The sequence below is a fragment of the Doryrhamphus excisus genome, chromosome 14 (assembly GCF_030265055.1).
Source record: "Doryrhamphus excisus isolate RoL2022-K1 chromosome 14, RoL_Dexc_1.0, whole genome shotgun sequence".
In the NCBI taxonomy this organism is placed as follows: domain Eukaryota; kingdom Metazoa; phylum Chordata; class Actinopteri; order Syngnathiformes; family Syngnathidae; genus Doryrhamphus; species Doryrhamphus excisus.
In genome coordinates, this window is record NC_080479.1 from 3,838,982 (window position 1) to 3,852,500 (window position 13,519).

General features: G+C 45.5%; 1 pseudogene; it reads right to left on the reverse strand.

Annotated features, from left to right (window-relative positions):
- Positions 1–1,263: 1,263 nt before the first annotated feature.
- On the reverse strand, positions 1,264–5,229 carry LOC131102306 (kinesin-like protein KIF15-A; annotated as a pseudogene).
- Positions 5,230–13,519: the final 8,290 nt, after the last annotated feature.

Sequence of the window (13,519 nt, forward strand, 5' to 3'; positions counted from 1 at the left end):
CCATGAGGAAGGGTACCACATGTCCACCTTGACACCTTACAGTCCCTCTTCCGCATGAATGCCCTTTGAAGAAATTATACATCTTTGTCTATACCAGATTGATGTTTTTAACTGCTTTCTTTAAGTTCTTCTTACCTTCTTGTTTCCAGGCATCTTTTTATTTTATCGTCAGTTTCCCCAAATGGATCCACAAACAAGGTCCTCTTTTCATGAGGATAAATGACCTTTTGGAAGGTAACAACTTTACAACTTTTCCACTACAACTACCACCAATTGAGACAATGAATGAACAGATTAATATTTGTTTAAAATGTTTCATAAACTGTAATCATACACTTCATATCAGTCCCAATAAGGACTATTTTATATGTAGGTATTCAAAGCGACAGTCAAAGCTTTACCGTTAACATCCAGTGATGATGTTGGTTAAAAATCCCCACAATAATATTGAACTGCATCGGATCCATCTGAAAATCAATCCAAACAAACAACTTGAAGGATAATAAAGTAAAATGTGACTATATAAAGCAATTGTGTAATCATTACTTAATTAGAAAAATATTTTCTCTACTAACTTTGAGCTTGGAGGTGTTGTGAGTCCAAATACGTGTCATTTCATAGCTGTCAATGACAGCAGCTTGATCACCGCTGTTGGCATTGGTGTATCGTTGGACAAGCAATGTTAGATATGCATTTATCACCTTAAAGACAACAAAAAGATAACATTTTGTTTCCACACAACACAGAAACATATTTAAACACTCATTTATGTATTCATGGATTAAAATATGGCCCAGAGGTGCCTAGTAAGAACAACCAATTAAAAAACAAATACACGCACACATTTGATCAGTACTCTCAATCCAAGATATACTTAATCTAAAGTCTGTCATTCGAAAGTAAAGAATTATTACCTCACTCTCAAGCTCTTTGCCAGGAGCGATCCGAGCAATGTCCCAACAAAATAGTTTATACTTTTCTATTTTTGAGAGCAGCACATGGTCACTAGAGTGGTTCCCAGTCCACACTGCTTCTAGATCTACAAAAGTGAAACGTATACGTTAATCACAGTTACAAGACTGAACACTGACTTGGAAACATTTAAACATCCATGCATACCAGATTTATTGTGTAAAGGCAAACATAAACATAATAAACATACATTTCTGTACTTCTGTGTCACTGTATGTGCCACAAATTTCTGGACAGGACATGTCCTTCAGCTGCAGAGTCTTGATATTCCGGTCCTGCTGCACCTGGGACAGCAACTGGGTGGACTGGGGCAGTTGGTCCTGTGGCAGCGAGGACAGAGGCAGCTGGGGCAATAGCTGTAGGTGTTGCGGCGAGGACATTGGCCGCAGGGACAGAAGCAGTCAGCACAGTGGCTGCAGGTGTCGTGGCAAGGACAGTGGTCGAAGGGACAGGAGCAGCCAGGACAGGTGCTACATGTGTGGCGGCGGGGACAGAGGCAGCTTGGACAGCGGCTGTGGTGGAGAGGGCTGAAGGTCTCTTTTTGAGGACGACAATGACTGTAGGTCTTGTGAGGACAGTGGCAGTGAGGACAGACACGCCTGGCACATTGACAGCAGTGGCAGCGGATTGGCACTCCAGTGCTCCAATTTTATGTGGAATCCGTGGAGTCTCCTGCCTGAAATGCTTCAGGTGGTCTATGCTAATGTCATACCAGCTTTCCGTTCTCCTCTGACAGCTGAACATTCTGCTTGCGGAGAACCTCATTCTCCTTGAGAAGTTTGTCCTCGTCCTGTACCCGCAGGCTCAGCTCTCGGACTTCCAGACAGCGGTTCCTCAATTCCGTGGTCAACTCCTGAACACAAGTCTGCGACTGGGCCAATACTGATTCCTGTGCCTGCATTTTTTTTTGAGTGTCCAAAAGCCTTTGCATCACTTTCTCCTTCTCTTCTTTCTCCTTGTGTAGCTCTTTAAGGATGGACTGCTTGATGCCGTCAGTGAGCTCCTCGCTGTTTGCATTCCCGCTCTGAGACAGCTGACTCCTTTTGGTATAAAACTGGTCAAGCAAACCCTGAATCTCCATGCGGGCCATTTCTTTCTCAGTCAACTGTGTTTTGAGCCGTTGAATCTCCTCATTCTTGGCAGCTCTCTCGGCATTCAGCTCCACTAAGAGGATTTCCATGGTCATCATGGAGGACCGTCGATTCTCCAGTTCTCTCTCCTGGCTTTCCAGGACCTGGGTCAGGTCCCTTCTGAAGCTCCCTGGGGTGCTGGGGGTCTTGAGTATGGATTTAGGCGTTGACTCGACAAGTTTGAAACCTCCATTTCTTATGGTTTGTTCCACAGCGTCGTGCTGCTGCTGCACCTTTTGCTGTAGAGTCTGTATGAGGATGTCCTTCTGAGCGGTTTGCTCTTGAGCTGCTTGGAGGAGACTGCTCTGCTCGTCTAAGACCTTTGTGAGTCTTTCCACTTCCTCGTTGGCATAAATCATCTCCTCCTGCAACACCTCAACCTCTATTTTGTTAGATGCAATGCTCCTCTCTAATGTCTCCTTCAGTTCTGTGACTTCTGCTTGCATCTTTGAGTTCTTCCGGCTGACATCCTCTCGTTCCAGGATTGCAGTGTTGTACTTGGCTGTGAGGTCTGTGATATCCTCCAAATGATGGCTAATGGTCTGGTCCTTCTGACTCAGCTCACTCCGGAGGTCTCTGGTTTGGTTGATCAGATCAACAACGACATCTTTGTCCTGTTCAATCTTCTGCTCCAGGCCTTTTATAGTTTCCTTGGCAGTGGATAGATTCTTCTCCAGGTGATCAAATTTGGATACCTGCTGTTGGATTTGTACGCTCATGTCCGAGACTTGTTTCCTAAGATGTGTGTTCTCCTGAGCAGTTTCACCAAGTTCTTTTAATGTACTTTCTCTGTTCTCTCTTAACTGGGAGGTCAAAGTACTAGTTTGCTTTTTCTCCGTTTCCAGGGAACCGTTTAATTCTGCAACCCGGGCCCGCAGTACACCCATCTCCTGCTGCCCGTCCTCCAGCTGCTGTCTCGCATGATCCGCGTCAAACTTGGCCTCGGCTTGGAGCTGGTCGAAGGAATCCTGCAGAGTCCGATGCTGCTCCAGGAGCTGCTCCCACTCCAGTTGGACTTTGTCGAGCTGGAGCCGAGTGGTGATCAGACTGCTGGAGAGTTGGCTTGTTTCGTTCTGCTGTTCGCTTTGCTTGTCTCCCAGCTCCTTCTTCGCTACGGCCAGCTCTTTGTCAGAAGACTGCAGCACCAGACGTAGGTCACGGATCTCACTTCTCAGAACTTCTGCAGCTTCCTGTTCAGACTGAAGGTTCCGGTGCAGGCCGTTGATCGTTTCCTGCAGTTTGAGCTGATCTCTGATCTTGTTGGCGCGCTCAGTTGACAGTTGTTCATCCTTTTGTCCAAATTCCTGTGACAGTACATGGATCTGCTCTTCTAGCTTTGCAATTTGCTGAATCAGGTTCCTGTTCTTTAGCTCCTCCTCCCCCAGCTGAGCCTGCACGTGACTCATCTGCTCCTGGACTTGACGCAGCTCTTCGGTCAGCGCCATCTCAGTCATGTCTGACGGAGGGGGCTCGGCCCAAATGTCATCTGCGTTATTATCGTCGGTGCCTGTCATGTGTTCCGGGCTGGCCAGGGGCACGAGACGGGAGCGCAGGTTGTACGCTTTGGTGGGAGTGGTGAGAATCTTCAGAGTTTCCACGTGAATTCTGTTCAATTCAGAGACTTCTTTTTTTTGTAGGCGTTGGTGGCTTCCAGAATGTTCTCCAGATGCTTGTTGGACTTGTCAAGGTATCTTCTGTCAGACTCCAACTGAGACATCTGCTTCTTGGTGATCTCCTTGTACTCCTCAAAGGCCTGAAGAGCCGCTGTGAGATCCGACTGTTTCTGCAGCAGCTGAGCTTTCAGCTTCTCCGTTGCGGATGCAGTTAGAGCATCGGTAGCCACGGAGGTCAAAGCACCTGTTCCTGCAATGCTTTCCGTTTCGATGGCCCTCTGGAATTCTTCTTCCAGCTTGGCAGCAACTTGTGCTCCAGCCTCTTCAGAGTTCCCCTCCGAGACAAGGGAGCGAAGTTGACGATTCTCCTGTCTGAGGCTGTAGTTCTCCGCTGCATAGCGAGTCATCTTCGGGTGATGGTCAACCTGGTCTCGTAAAATCTTATTCTCTTGCTTCAGCTGGTCAATGTGAGCCTGCGACTCCTCGTCCGTAAGGGAGGCAGATCCTGCCTTTAGTTTCTTCTCAAGACGATTGATATGATCCTCACGGAACTTAACAATCAGACGACTGGAGTGGATGAACTTGTCTTTCTGGGTCCAGGCCTCCTCCAGCTGAGACAGTTTCTTAAGCAGCACCCTCTTTTCCTCCTCACGCTTCCTCCACAAACGAACAGCGGCAATAAACTTGGCTTTATACAAGACATCACGTTCCATGTCTATGCATGGATGACATGGGGTAAATGGTCCTTCCAGTGTTCCTTCTCCTTGTCTCCTAAGGTACGTAACATCTGCAACAGTGTGCGATTCAGTCTCTCAGCTGGGTTGCACTGGGGGTGATAGGGGGAAGTTCTTGAGTGCCCAATTCCTGACAGCTGTCTGAGTCTTCTGAACATCTCATTTTCAAACTCACGGCCCTGATCATGGTGGAGTTTGGCGGGGTATCCGAACCTTGGTATAAAGTCATTAAACAGACGATCCGCTGCCGTTTTGCCTGTTTTGTTGCGGGTAGCATAGGCCTGTGCAAAACGAGTAAAATGGTCTATAACAACCAAGATGTACTCAAATCCTCCACGGCTAGCTTCTAAGTGTAGGAAATCAATGCAGACAAGCTCAAGAGGTGAGTTGGATGTAATATGACTCATGGGTGCTCTTTCATGCAATGCAGGCTTTTTCTGTTTGATACATGGACACTTTCTGGTTACATACTCCTCAACTTCCCTTTTCATGAAAGGCCAGTAGAACCTGGACCTTGCCAAATTTAACACCTTTTCGACACCTATATGACCCATGTGGTTGTGGAGTTGGGCTAGAACTGTCTGCTTATAGGTGCCAGGGAGTACGAGTTGTTTTCTTTCCGCAGTCTTCCTATAAAGGAGGCCATCCTCTACGTGCAGTCTACTCCATTCCCTTAATAGTCTCCTGGTGTTTATGTCTGTTTTAAGTTTGTCCAGCTGTGAGAGTGGCATGTCCTTTTCTTTAAATCCGATCACTTGTCCGATTGCTGGATCTTTTCTCTGCTCTTTAACCAACTCATCATGACTTATCTGTCGCAGTGGCTCCATTTGTGGCTGACCTCCAGATGTGAAGTTGAGGGCCGCAACCCAGGCCACATCACCTTCCTGGGCTCTCCGGCTCCCCTCCCATACTGCACCAACGGTCTCTTGGGAAAGTTCCTCAGAACACTCCTTTATTAGGGATCCAATATCTAATGGACAACGAGACAAAGTGTCTGCGTCAATGTTTGCTCGGCCAGGTCTGTATTTTATATCAAAACGGAAATCTGCAAGCTGACCCACCCAGCGATAGCCCACAGCGTTGAGCTTGGCAGTGCTTAGCACATATGTCAAGGGGTTATTGTCGGTATATACAGTGAAGTGGGGTGCATAAAACAGATAATCCCTAAATTTGTCACACACCGCCCACTTGAGAGCCAAAAATTCAAGCTTCCCACTATGGAGGTGGTAATTCTGCTCAGCTGGGGTCAGTGTGCGTGATCCATATCCAATGACCCTCATCTTCCCATTTTGGTTCTGATAAAGGACTGCCCCCACACCCTTCTGGGAAGCATCTGTGTGCAGAATGAATGGGCTTTCAAAATCAGGGTATGCCAGTACGGGGGGTTTAGTCAGCAGGTCAATCAAGCATTCCAGAACCCTTTGATGATCCTCACACCAGTTCACTGGGGTCCGAGATGACTGCTGGGCGACATTTTTCCTCATACGTGACACATTGGGCCGTGCGTTGAGAGTTCTCACCTGGAGCAGGTCATACAAAGGTTTTGCTATTCTAGAGAAATCTTGCACGTATGTTCGATAATAACCCAAAAATCCCAGCAGCTGTCTGACCTCGCCGACTGTCTGTGGTGTCTTGTTTTTCAATGCTCGAACAGCTTCGAGGTCTTTAGGATCGATCCTCACTCCCTCACCATGTGTCATACACCAGAAAAAAAAAAGAAAAAAAAAAGCAAGTGTACACATCTATTTTTTTATGACTTCATACGGTGGAAAAAAAGAATGTAAAACAAATAATATCACACAGTGGGGGCAGTACTCAGGTGGAACCTTTGTCTCGGGAGCTGTTGTGCCAAGATTGCATTGAGGCGTGGACTTCCGCCAACGCTCAGACGCAATCTGGACGAAGACGTTGCTGCTCCGTGTCCTCACTGCTGTCCACCCATATCTGTCCTTACAGGTCAGTTGTTGTTAAGAGGAACGAATTCAACCTCTGTAAATTCCTATTTCGTTGAAGGGAAGCATATTTGATAGCTCATATGATATTGTTAAGATATTTTTTTTAAAATAGAGCAAGCTTATTAGTAACGTACGCCCAGATGCAGTTTAGACGACAGTTGTTACCGTATGGCGGCCATTTTGGGTTTAAATGGCCCTCAGCCTTGTCTCACAGGCAGGTTCATTGAAGGTAGTTATTGGGCTCCTGCACACACTTGTGACCAACTATTGTATATTGTATACATATTGTACATTGTAATTCTTGAAATGAATCAAGTTTTAATAAAGAGACGCAATCTGGACGAAGACGTTGCTGCTCCGTGTCCTCACTGCTGTCCACCCATATCTGTCCTTACAGACTACTGTATCTTGCTACTGTGGTGCCATATCCTGGGACCCGTAACACTAATTTTCTTGTAGTTAACTCCATTGTCGCCAAGTAGATCAGCACTTTTCCCGTTGATGGCTGTGATGGTGAAGGGCCCAAGAAAATTAGACTCCAGCTTCCCACCCTTACGCTGTTGGCTCCTCACATTCTGTCTCAACACTCTGTCACCCTCTGCGAAGCTGACTTGCTTCCGCCTAATGTCCTCGCAAACTGTCTCCGCTCCAATGTAATCCTCCACATTACTGTCCATCTGTAAAATAGACAGTAGCTCATGCAACATTTCCATTCTACAAATACATTCAATATGAAAGAAAACAGCATGGAAATATATTACTTCTTCAATTTCATAATAACAACATCAATTCTTCATAATGTAATTAAACTTAATAGTGCATTTCACAAACCAGAAAGTCCTCTGGAACTTCTGTTGGGTACCGGGCTTCACGGCCAAACATCAAAAAATAGGGGGAGAATTTGGTTGTCATCTGTTTTTTGGTACGCAACCCAAACATAACAGCATCCAAATATTCGTCCCACATTTCTGGTTTGCACCCTACCAGTTTACCAAGAGCCCTAAAAGAGAAAAAATAGATTGCAAATCTATTCAACAATATAATTTTTGAGGGACAACTTGGATGACAAGGTGACATTACTTACCTCTGGATGGTTGCGTTCATGCGCTCCACCAAACCATTGGTTTGAGGATGGTAGGGGGCACACAAACTTCTTTTGATCCCCAAAATATTGCAGACATTCTTATTGACCTGGTAACACATATACAATTTCAGACAATTGCATAACATATTAAGAAACCTTATTTTAAACACATAGTAATAAATTCCAAAAAGGTGTAATAATGTGTGATAGAAGAGTTTCAGCTAAAAGGAAAGGAAAGGTATCCAAAACCGTGGTGAGACCAGCCATGCTGTTTGGTCTGGAGACAGGAAGCAGAATTGGAGGTAGCAGAGATGAGGATGGTGAGGTTCTCTTTGGGAGTGACCAGGATGGATAAGATCAGAGGGACATTACATGTTAGAGGCCTTGGAGATAAAGTCAGTTATCGGCCAGACTGAGATGGTTGGGACATGTCCAGAGGAGAGATAGTGACTATATTGGTAGAAGGATGCTGCCAGGTAGGAGGCGTAGAGGAAGACCAAAGAGGAGGTTTATGGATGTATTGAAGGAGGACATGAGGGTAGTTGAAGGGAAAAGCACAAATAGAAAGAAGAAGAATAGATCCCAATAAGATATAAGTTCTGTGCTTACCGCATTTACAAACTCACTCCCTTGGTCCGTGAGAATGCGTTTCGGTGCTTCGAATTGATGAACAAATTTCAATATTTGTTCTGTGACCTCCTCAGCCCTTTTGGTCTTAAGGGGATAGGCTTGTGGCCACTTGGTGAAGTAGTCCACCATCACACACACATACATGTGTCCGTTTGTTGTGGTGGTTAGTTTTCCAATGAGGTCCATACCCACCAGTACAAATGGCTGTGTGACCTAAAAAAACACAAAAAAACAGTGGAACATTAAATTAGCTTTGACACCAACCAGAACACCCGCGACCCTAGTGAGGACAAAGTAATAGAACAAATGATACCTTTATGGGAATATGCTGGACATTGTGCTTTATGGTATGCTGAGCCGCCTGGCAGACAGTACATTCTGACACCTGTGTAATGAACACAAGATGGATGTAAACTACGCAATTTGGATTCAGAAGAAATATATATATGAGAATAATTATTTTTCCAACAGTATGTTACGATGCTGAAGTTGGCTTCCGATACAGTACTTAAATATACATAAGATAGAATTGAAGGTCACATAATGATGAATCTTAGTGTTTTCGGTCTGTATTTGGTGACACTTCTTAATGTGAAAACATTTCATGTAAGACATTGCACTTTCCTGAAGGTGACTATTGTATTTGTGAATAAAGTCACATTTGCACATTTTCTTTCCATCTAGTTCATTTTAGACCTGCTCCACTTCAAAAACTATTATATCTGGACTTCTCAAATCAGGACTGGATTTATATGAAGACCCCAAAGACTCCTAAAAACAGAGTTTGTGTTTGTGAGTGTGTGAAATCTTTCTTTGTTAAAATGCAAGAAAAGGGTCATGACCTCAATATGAGCCAGCAGTAACTAGCTTGGCCAGTAATATTTTTTGTACAGCCAGTGTGCAAAAGACACACATACAGCACCTTCTGAGTGCCCTCCCCCAACATTGCTCATTACATTACGCCCTGCCGTAAAATGCATGCAACCCATATTTCCAACATGGGAACTTTTTTGGTCCAAAGATGAAGTCCACATGAGAGATGGATGTCTTTAAAGTAAATCATGTGAACTATAGACATGTAGAAATTACGCTGGTCCAAATAGGGGGTGCATGCAAATCTCGGCAGGTCAAAAATCTGCCCTGCCGTAAAATGCATGCACCCCATATTTATCACGTTCTGACCGTGTGGCGGAGAGGGTGGATCCCAAGATGCAGGACACAGCAAGCTCAGGTAAGGTCAAGCTGCTTTAATAGTTCAGGTGAGGAGACCCAATAAACAAAAGGCGCCGGAGCACAAAAAAGGGAGCTCCGTGGAAGGGTGCACGCAGGCACAACACAAAATACAAGGAAGAACAGAGCAGTCTTAGAGGCCAGCGGGCTACCGGACGGGTAGGAGGGTGCGTGGCCGAGGCGTGTGTAACGCTGGAGGAGGTACAGGAGTTAGTCTGTCACGTCCACAAAGGAATAATCCAGCACCCTCCTGCCGCAGCTCAGTGCCTAAAGAAGGGAACCGGAAATTAGCTTGATTGTCAGCAGCTGCGCCCGTCAGGTAGCTCCGCCCAACTCCAAGGAGGTCCACATCTGTAGATGCACACAGAGAGCAGTAAGAGTCCTAATAACCACATGAACTGGGCGTACCCCCAACCCGACACACAAGGTAACACATGTCACTGTGCAGCGTGACAATATTTCCAATATGGGAACTTTTTTTTTCAAGTGATGACATCCACATGAGAGATGGATGTATTTAAAGTAAATAATGTGAACTATAGACATGTAGCAGTTATACTGGTCCAAGTGGGGGGTGCATGCAAATCTCGGCAGGTCAAAATCCACCCGCTGTAGAATGCATGCACCCCATATTTGCTGTTAGGGAACTTTTTTGTTCAAATGATAGACATGTAGAACTCATCTTAGTCCAAATAGGGGGTGCATGCAAATCTCGGCAGGTCAAAATCCGCCCTGCCGTAAAATGCATGCACCCCCTATTTGCTGATGGGAAACTTTTTTGGTCCAAAGATGAAGTCCACTTGATAGGTGGATGTCTTTAAAGTAAATCATGTGAACTATAGACATGTAGAAGTGATCTCAGCCCAAATAGGGGTGGATGCAAATCTCGGCAGGTCAAAAATCTGCCCTGCCATAGAATGCATGCACCCATATTTGTTGATGGGGAATTTAAAAATCACCAAATAACCATTGTGTTTCCACATAATGAATGAATGAGTGGAGCCCCCAAGTTCAACACTTTTATTTTTCATTTTACAGTCCAAAGTATGTCAAACGGGTGAGATCGACTGTTGCATCATGCCTCATTCACTGTCTGTTAACAACTCTTCCTTGTGGTTTGGTTGGTTTGGTCATATTTGTCATTAGTTATGCAGAAATACCTAAATGGCGGAAGAAATGTGTTACAAAGCGCCACAATTACATTGTAAATGTCTAACCCGCTCCACTCACCGTATTCCTGGATACGCATGCGTCAAATGCTTGACATACCTAACAAATACCAAGCCAATAAATCGAAGTTTTCATATACTGTGTGCTTTAGGTATCTCATAGTAACTGATAAAACAGACAAAAAGTATAATATCTACGTTAATCTGAAGTCCTGTGGCGAAAAAAGCCCGCAGCGTCACATATTTTCGGTTTTAAGTGAGCGTGCGCGCTCCCGCGAGGTGGATGCATATTCCGGCAGGCATGCAAAACTCGGCACAACACCGGAAGCAGCAGGCAACCATCTGTCTTTCTCTGACGAAGTCAGGCCGCCCCTTACCACGGTTTGGGGCTGAAAATAGTGACAGTTAACACCGCCACGACCGTGGAGAAGTGCCGAAGTAAACGGTTTGTCTTGCATCAGCATCGTTTTCATTGGCGCCAATTTAATTCGGTATCGAGTCGGCGTTCCAACACCCTGACGGAAAACACTGGAGTTGCCATGTAACTCAGACGCCGCACAAGCAATGCTACAAGGTCAGTATCAAAGTTTTAAGTCACGTTGGCGCACGAATAGTGGCGTTTCGCTCCGACAATAGGACAATATACAGTATATAAACGATGTCGAAGTTGACGAGCTGGAGCCGAGGTCGCCATTTTGTGGACATAATTGGCGCGCAGATTGCTCGAAATGACGGAAGCAATTGTTTCAACCGGTTCATTTGCAATCCATAACATAATGTGAACGACTTTGGCCCAAATTGACAACGATTTTTTAAAAGTATGTTTCGCTACCCTCGTCATAGTCAATGACAACCGAAGCTAAAAGTGGTTTATTTGGAAATATTTCGTTTGACGTGAAAATCCCTTGATGTCGTGGTTATGTCGCGTGCATGGCGTGTTAAGTTTGTGTCGGAACTTGTTGCCGTCAGAGGCGAGGCATCTGTTAGGTGAGTGTAAGCCGCTGATTTTATCTTTGAGCATCATTGTGACAACGGAAGAGAAAGCACACTCATAATTAATTAATCATATTTTTTCATGGCGCCTAAAAAACTTACTTCTGTACACCGCATCATTACAATAACCAAGCTCCGAACCTGGGGAGACAGAGCCTTCTCCATCGCTGCCCCCACCCTCTGGAACTCTTTGCCCCATTCACTCCGTGCTTGCCCTGACCTTCCCACCTTCAAAAAACAACTCAAAACCCACCTCTTTAAATCAGTTTTTAATGTCTAACTTTTTTATATCTGACTGCTGTTCCCCGCCCCGCTTTTACTCATGTTTTAACTGTGTATTAACCAATGAATGTTGTATTTTGGTGTGTCTTCTATTCTGTATACTTTATTCAACTCCATTCTTCTGTAAAGTGTCTTTGAGTATTTTCAAAAGCGCTATACAAATAAAATGTATTATTATTATTATTATTATTATTATAAGTATTCAATGCAGGAATGAATTTTATAAAACTGAGTATTTCATTACAGCAAAGGAATAGCAGCTAATCTTACAACTTCTGTTACAGATGAAAAGCCGCTTGTCGCTTAACAGCCCGTGGGATCCCTCTGCATCCATCCCAACATGAGCTCCAAATGGGAGCGTCATCTGATGCCATAGGTTCTCCAGTGGACAGTTTCACCTATTGCACGCACAAGACGGCATTTTCTGGAGCTTCAACCTTTTGCGTCCATCAGCAGTCTGTCGGCCCCCGGGGAAGGACTCATGTAATCGTGTTGGCAGACCATCAACAACATGGTGTCGGCGTTCTTCACAGGTAGGAAGACTTGTTCAAGTAAATGACATGATGGCCTTCATACATGTAGCACAATAACACAGGATAAATGAATAGATGATAAAAGATATGCAATTCATACACGAGTGCCATGACTAATGCTTTGGCTGTAAAGGTTGCTCTGGCTGTTACAGTACAATGTTAGCCGGCCAAATTCACAAGTAAAGGTGCAGTAATTTTAAGTGACCGCTAGATGGCGGAATTTCCCAGGCAAAGTCGCAGTGATTTTAAGAGACCACTAGATGGCGGAAATTCCCAAGTATAGTTGCAGTAATTTTAAGTGACCACCAGATAGCGGAAATTCCCAGGTTAAGTTGCAGTAATTTTAAGTGACCACTAAATGGGGGAATTTCCCCGGCAAAGTTGCAGTAATTTTAGGTGACCACTAGATAGCAGAAATTCCCAAGTTAAGTTGCAGTAATTTTAAGTGACCACTAGATGGCGTAATTTCCTAAGTAGAGGAGCAGTAAGTTAAAGTGGCCACCAGATGGAGGCATAGGGTTAGGGTTAGCCTACCAATATGGTTAACCTTACAGGGTTAGGGCTAGAGGGTTAGTGCTAGAGGGTTAGGTTTAAGGCTAGGGCTAGGGTTAGGGCTACAGGGTTAGCTTTAGGGTTACGTCAGGCTAGGGCTAAGGGTTAGGGCTAAGGGTTAGGGCTAAGGGTTAGGGCTAAGGGTTAGGGCTAAGGGCTATGGCTAAGGGCTAGGGTTAGGGCTAAGGGCTAAGGGCTAAGGGGGGGTTAGGGCTAGGGCTGGGGCTGGGAGTTGGGTTTGTTAGGGGTTAGGGGCGAGGGTTAGGGCTAGGGCTAGGGTTAGGGCTAGGGTTAGGGCTAGGGTTAGGGCTAAGGGCTATGGCTAAGGGCTAGGGTTAGGGCTAAGGGCTAAGGGCTAGGGCTTAGGGCTTAGGGCTTAGGGCTTAGGGCTGGGGTTAGGGCTAGGGCTAGGGGTTAGGGCTAGGGCTTAGGGCTAGAGGGTTAGGGCTAGAGGGCTAGGGCTGGGGGGGGTTAGGGCTAGGGCTGGGGCTGGGAGTTGGGTTGGTTAGGGGTTAGGGGTTAGGGGCGAGGGTTAGGGCTAGGGTTAGGGCTAGGCTTAGGGCTAGGGTTAGGGCTAGGGTTTAGGGTTTAGGGTTGGGGCTGGGGCTAAGGTTTAGGGTTGGGGCTGGGGCTGGGTTAGGG